We start from the raw sequence: 6,000 nt of genomic DNA, 5'->3' as shown, positions 1-6,000 counted from the left end.
GACGGTGTGCGTGTGATACAGACATAGAGAGGTGTGAATGTGCAAATGATCATGCATGAGTGAGACATAGACAAATGCCGATACGTTGTGTATACATGAGAGAACGGTCTTCTAGTTTACTTTGTGTGTGTGTGTATGTGAGTTTGAGCATGTTGTGAAGTACTATAGACCTTGTATATATCTTGGGATTCGACAATGATTGTAACTATTGAATTGTATAGACCATTACATTCGAAGTCAATAGCCTAATATATTTATTTCACAATTTCAACAAATGATTAGTTCACTACAAACTAAGAAAACAAATGTGTACTCCCTCCGTTTTTATTTAAGTCCGCGTATTAGCATTGGTCAAAGTCAAGTTTTGTAAACTCTCAGAAAGCTTATAACAAAAAATATTAACATATACAATAACACATAAATACCATTAGATTCATTATTGAATGTACTTTCACATCATACATATTTGTTATGGTAAATGTTTATATTTTTCTACAAACTTGGTCAAACTTTAGGAAGTTTGACTTCGGTCAAACCTAATATGCAGAGTTTACTACTACTACTCGCTAGTTGCTTACCCGAATCAGTCAACACGCCACACGGGGAGTCCAGTGTCACAAAATTTTGAGGTCGGCGGGAAAATCTCCCGCGACCCTGATTCGAGCAGTGGGAAGTTACCATCATAGCCTTCGGAACAGGCCTACGGATGACGCTTGGTAGGGGGCTGTTTTCGTAACTTCAGGTTCACCCTACCCAGCCAACCCCACCACGACACCCAGAGTAGTACACCTGAATACTCCCCATTTTCTATCCCCACCGCAAAATAGACTTCTCCACGGCACCGCAGCCTTCGTGCTCCTCCCCTTTACATTGGCGCACTCGTCCACCGCAGCGCATCTGCCTCATCGACGACCTCGTACGCCGCACTGGAGCCGGTCCACCGTCGTCGTCGTACGCGGAACCTCTTCCCCGGCATCGTCTTCCACGGTCTCGGATCTGCTTCCCGGAAGCCGACGCCAAGCGCAGAAGTACCACCGTCGTGGACAATGAACTAACTCCCGTTGCCGACCATGACTCACAGAGGCCGCCGCGACCATCGTTCTCCTCCTCGATTGGTAATGTGTGTATTGAATCACTTAGCAGTACATGTGCAGTTCCAATTTTGTTCATACCTACCCTTCAAATTTCCTGGGTGCTATTGTTCCCATAAAAGTAATTGGTTATAGCCTCCATTGTCCAGCAGAATATCAGCTTGTAATTGTGCGTCGCTCCTGTATCGCGTTGTGCTTGGGTAGGTTTTTCATCTGCAACCAGTAGTGTGGCAAATGATGGAAAGGTTTCTAGAACTAGCAAGATGCCCATGCGTTGCGCGCATCAAGATGCATTTGTATGAGTAGTTTATCTTGTGGGAGAAAAGGATGAACGAGGGAAGGCCTTATTTGCAAATCTGGAGAGGGGTATGGGTATCTTTTTGCAAAATTCCCATTTGTTTCCTTCCTATCTGTCAGATATAAATCGGACGGCCTATATTGCAAGAAAAAAAAGTATAGAGAAAAAAAGTAGACAGTAAAGGAAGTAGAGATAAATATTAAATATTAAATATAAAATAAATATAACAGTAGAGAAGAGAGTAGAGATAGCAGAGACGTCGGGAAAGGATCGCGCGCGGGAAAAAGCGGCCGGGCATGCGCTAGTTTTGGCGCGCGGCGTCCGGCGCGCTTTATAAAATCCAACGCCCTCCCACCGCTCTGTGCCTTGCCACTGCTCTCTCCCCGCTCTGTGCCTCGCCACCGCTCTCTCCCCGCTCTTTTTCGCCTCACCGCCGCCGCGCCACCATGCCGCCGCGTCGCCGGGAAACTTGGGGATACCGCGGCATCCGCGCGCGCCCCTCCTGCGGCTTCTCCGCCGAGATCCGGTTCCGCGGGATGCGCCTCGGCCTCGGCAATTTCTACACCGCCAACGAGGCCGCCCGCGCGTACGACGCGGCGGTGTGGCGCCTCCGGTGGCCTCATAGAACATTGAACTTCCCCAACGTGCAGACACGGGAGCGGGCGCAGGAGCTCGCGCCTCTGCCGCGGCTTAGCACCGACGAGGATCGTCGCGACAACCGGAGGCGGGAGCACCGTCTCGACATCGCCGAGATGGACGAGGAAGCCATGGCGCTGTGGCGCCAACACTTCCCGCAGGACATCATCAAAGAGCGCGAGTTCTACGCGCAAAGGAGTGCGGAGAGGGATAAGAGGAGGGCGGAGCGAGCCGCCTATCGCGAGGACAAGCGTAGGCGAAAAGCGGACGCTCAATTCAACATGAGGCTAGGAGCAGCGTCGCCCTGGGAATCCGACGACGATCGGTATCTTCACGCCTACAGTCAGACGTCGGAGGAGGACATCACCGAGGAGGAGTCGGACGACGAGGAGTAGTTGAATTATCTTTTTTTATCTATCTATGCTGAGAACTATCCTCTACTCTCTAGTATCTACTTCTCGATCTCAGCACTGTAAACGCTTTTTTAAAGCGCCGCGCATTGCGATTTGTTGGAGATGCTCTAACATGGCAGACGAGTGCTTTAATGTTGCCCACAAGATGCGCGAGTATTACTAGTAGTATATTTTCTTGCCATGTTGAGATTTTAAAACCACGAGTGCGAACATGTAGAGGAGCAATGAAGACCAAACACGGGATATTCAGGACATCTTCAAGGAGCGTGGCAAGTTAAAGAGGAGCTGCACCGAACCTGTAAAAAGAGCTTTGGTAAGTAACACCCTTTCAATTACTTTCGTGTAGCCTCGTGTTCTTCGATGTGTATATGTTGTAGTTTCTGTTTCTCTTAAGCGTGGTGTTCTTCGATGTGTAATAAGAAGAGTCTTAATCGTCCTAATGCTTTCGTTTTTAGCTTGATGTAGGAAGTGGGTGTTCTCACCTTGTAGTCTGTTTTATTTTATTTTCCTTTTGAATTCACTTCTCCGAGTTCTGTTTATCTGGCTTCTACTAAATGGATCTAGGTTGCTCTGAGTATTGATCTAAAAAAGAAGTAACTTCATGTCAGGATGCAGTTCCTGCGAGGAGGGAAGTATGGTCAACCTCGAGATCATGTTTCCAAAATGAGGCTGGATTACACACAAGGTGCCAGTTCCCTAATGATGCTGGATTAGACACAAGGTGCAAATTCCCAGATGATGCTGGATTACACACAAGCCAGGTGGAGTCGTCAGCTGTTCGTGTCCTCGTGGCATTAGTAAAGGCTGAAAGAAAGCGTGCAGCAGCCCTTGAGAATGTAGCTGAGTTCCTGAAGAAGCGAAAAGAGCAATCAGATGCTCTCTTCACCCAAGCCAAAGAAGAGATGGAAGAAGCCAGAAATAAGCTAGCAGAGGCAGAGCAGGCTAGGCGTCTCCTGCTATCTAAAACTGTTGTCAATACAAAATTTCCTTCATAATAGCTAGGTTCAAATGTTTATCCAGTCAGCATGCCTGTTGTGATGTCCGTGCATCTACTGATGTGGCACAAAATGTTTTTTTCGGGTCATGTAATAACAGCAATTACTTTCCAAACAATAACAGACGAAGCATTGGACATGGTATAGTTCACGCGCAAGCCCGACATTCCAAGTTCAACTTCCACATCAAACTCATGTTCACAGATATCTGCACATTCATACATAATGTCCACAACCATGATTCACTTCAAAGCCAAAAAAATGTGAGGAGAGTTATAAATAAAGAAAATCCTCTACTAGTTCCTGCTACCAGTGCGAGCACAACAAGTCAAGACCATGCGTAAATTAATTATATTTTAGTCATTTTTTGTGTTCTAAAATGCCTGCCGGCTCGCGGAAGGACGTGTTGCCGGCACACGCGCGGATTCAATGAAGGCAGGCGGGGCAGTCTTAAGCTGGTTGCACGCGGCGAGGAGGCGTGCTCAGCCGGGCCTGCAGCGAGTGCGGCCCTCTTGGCCGGCGCGCCGGTTCAATGCCTGCGCTATGAGAGGTCGCGTCCGTGTCAGAGCAATCACTCCCTCCAGTCCTTTTTTGTTTGGGTATAACAAAATCTCGTTTTCCATTCACATTTTACAAGTAAAATTCGTGGACAAACTTTGACCCAAAGTACGATGGGGACTAGTAAACCAGAATGGAGGTAGTAGTTTTTTTAATCAAAGAAGGGTTTCCCCTTCCGATTTTCATTACTGAAAACCAGCATCTAAATCTAAACCATAGTATTTGCCCTAGAACTACCAGGTTCAACATCTCGCAACATAAACCCATACAACCTCCATCGCAAAAAAAACCATACAACCATACGCCAAGGAGGTACGTAGTACTATGAATTCCATTTTCGCTCCATACCAATCGTTCTAAAAACTACTTACTACTTATAACGCGCCATTGAAAATCGGAACTCTTAACCCCGCTAAAAAACGATATTTTAAACGTGGCTACTCGATCTGTGGCAACTGGCGAGCCACCGCGCTCCAAGTCGTTCACCTGTGGTCCCGACCATCAACTCCTACGGATCAAATTATCACGCGAGCTGACTATTCCTACAAAGGTGCTCCACCACGTACCCGGTACCCGCGAATGCAGCAATCGTGCACCTAGGGTTTTAGGGTTTATTTGTTAACGTCGCCTTTACGTAACACTCATGTGTGCGAGACAGCGAGAGGCCGACTGCGTGCGTGCGCCTCTTCTCTTCGTATATGTACTCCACCGTTTGTCTGGTGTCCAAAAAATTATAATAACTACTAGCAATGTGCCAATGCGTTGCCACACGATCAAAGTAGATTAATACATATTCACCGATTTGATAGAAAAAAAGTCTAGTTTTGAAATACGTATATCACTAAAAATATGTTATGTTTCACTCAAAATATATTCCTTTGGCGGTTTTGATGAGATAAGGGAGGAATGTTGTTGGTTTCAAGATTCGAGAAGTGGTATATGTCTAATTTCTACTCTTACTAGCAAGATGCCCGTGCGTTGCACGGAACATCAAGATCTTGTGGGAGAAAAGGATGAACGAGGGAAGGCCTTATCTGCAAATGTGGTGAAGAGTGCGGGTAAATTGCCATATTTTCCTTCCTATCCGTCAGATATAAATCGGACGACCTACATTGCAGGATGGCAGGCCCACCATCATCACCAACTCTATTTTTTATCCCTACTCTTATAAAAAGCATTGTCGGTGATGATCGTGTGCCTGCCATCCTGCAATATAGGCCGTCCGATCTATATCTGACGGATAGGAAGGAAACTATGGCAATTTTGCAAAAAGATACCCACACCCCTCTCCACATTTGCAAATAAGGCCTTCCCTCGTTCATCCTTTTCCCCCACAAGATAAACTACTCATACAAATGCATCTTGATGTTCCGTGCAACGCATGGGCATCTTGCTAGTTGTTGCAAAAAGCCCATGTGTGTGTGAGAGAGAGGGAGAGTGGAGGAGGACGGAGTGCATGTGTGACAAAGACACAAGGAGTGTGTGTGCGATAGGTATCAGCTTAAAATGAGGCGATAGTGTGTGTGTGCACGATCGAGAGGGCGTGTCTCAAGAAGGGAAGAAAAATCTACATAGATACAAGGAGCGGGAGAGAGACATGTATGCGATGGTGGAAGCACGAGTGTGCGGGTGTATAAACCTATCTAGAGGCTAGCTAGTCGATAAATGTTTGTGAGAGAAATACGAGTCGGGGTGCGAAAGCGAGAGTTTTGTGTGTGTGAGAGAGAGACGGTAGTCGGGAAGGGGAGTGGAAGCAGGAGTTGTGTGTGTGTGTCTGTGAGAGAGAGAGGAGACGGTAGTCGGGGTTGTCTGATCGGTAAACAAATGAATAATGTCAGTCTGGGATGGAGACGAAAAGGAGACCGCAACAAATGTTGTGTCTACAGGAGAGAGAGAGAGAGTAATTTTAGTGGTATGAGTCATATGTAGAGACATATAGGGTGTGTGAGAGAATCCCATAGAGAGAAAGACAAAGTGAAAGACGAGTGGAGACTGTGTGTGTGGCGGTG

This window comes from Triticum aestivum, chromosome 6D (genome assembly GCF_018294505.1).
Source record: "Triticum aestivum cultivar Chinese Spring chromosome 6D, IWGSC CS RefSeq v2.1, whole genome shotgun sequence".
In the NCBI taxonomy this organism is placed as follows: Eukaryota; Viridiplantae; Streptophyta; class Magnoliopsida; order Poales; family Poaceae; genus Triticum; species Triticum aestivum.
The sequence above is the reverse complement of the archived record's forward strand: the minus strand, read 5'-3'. Positions refer to the sequence as shown.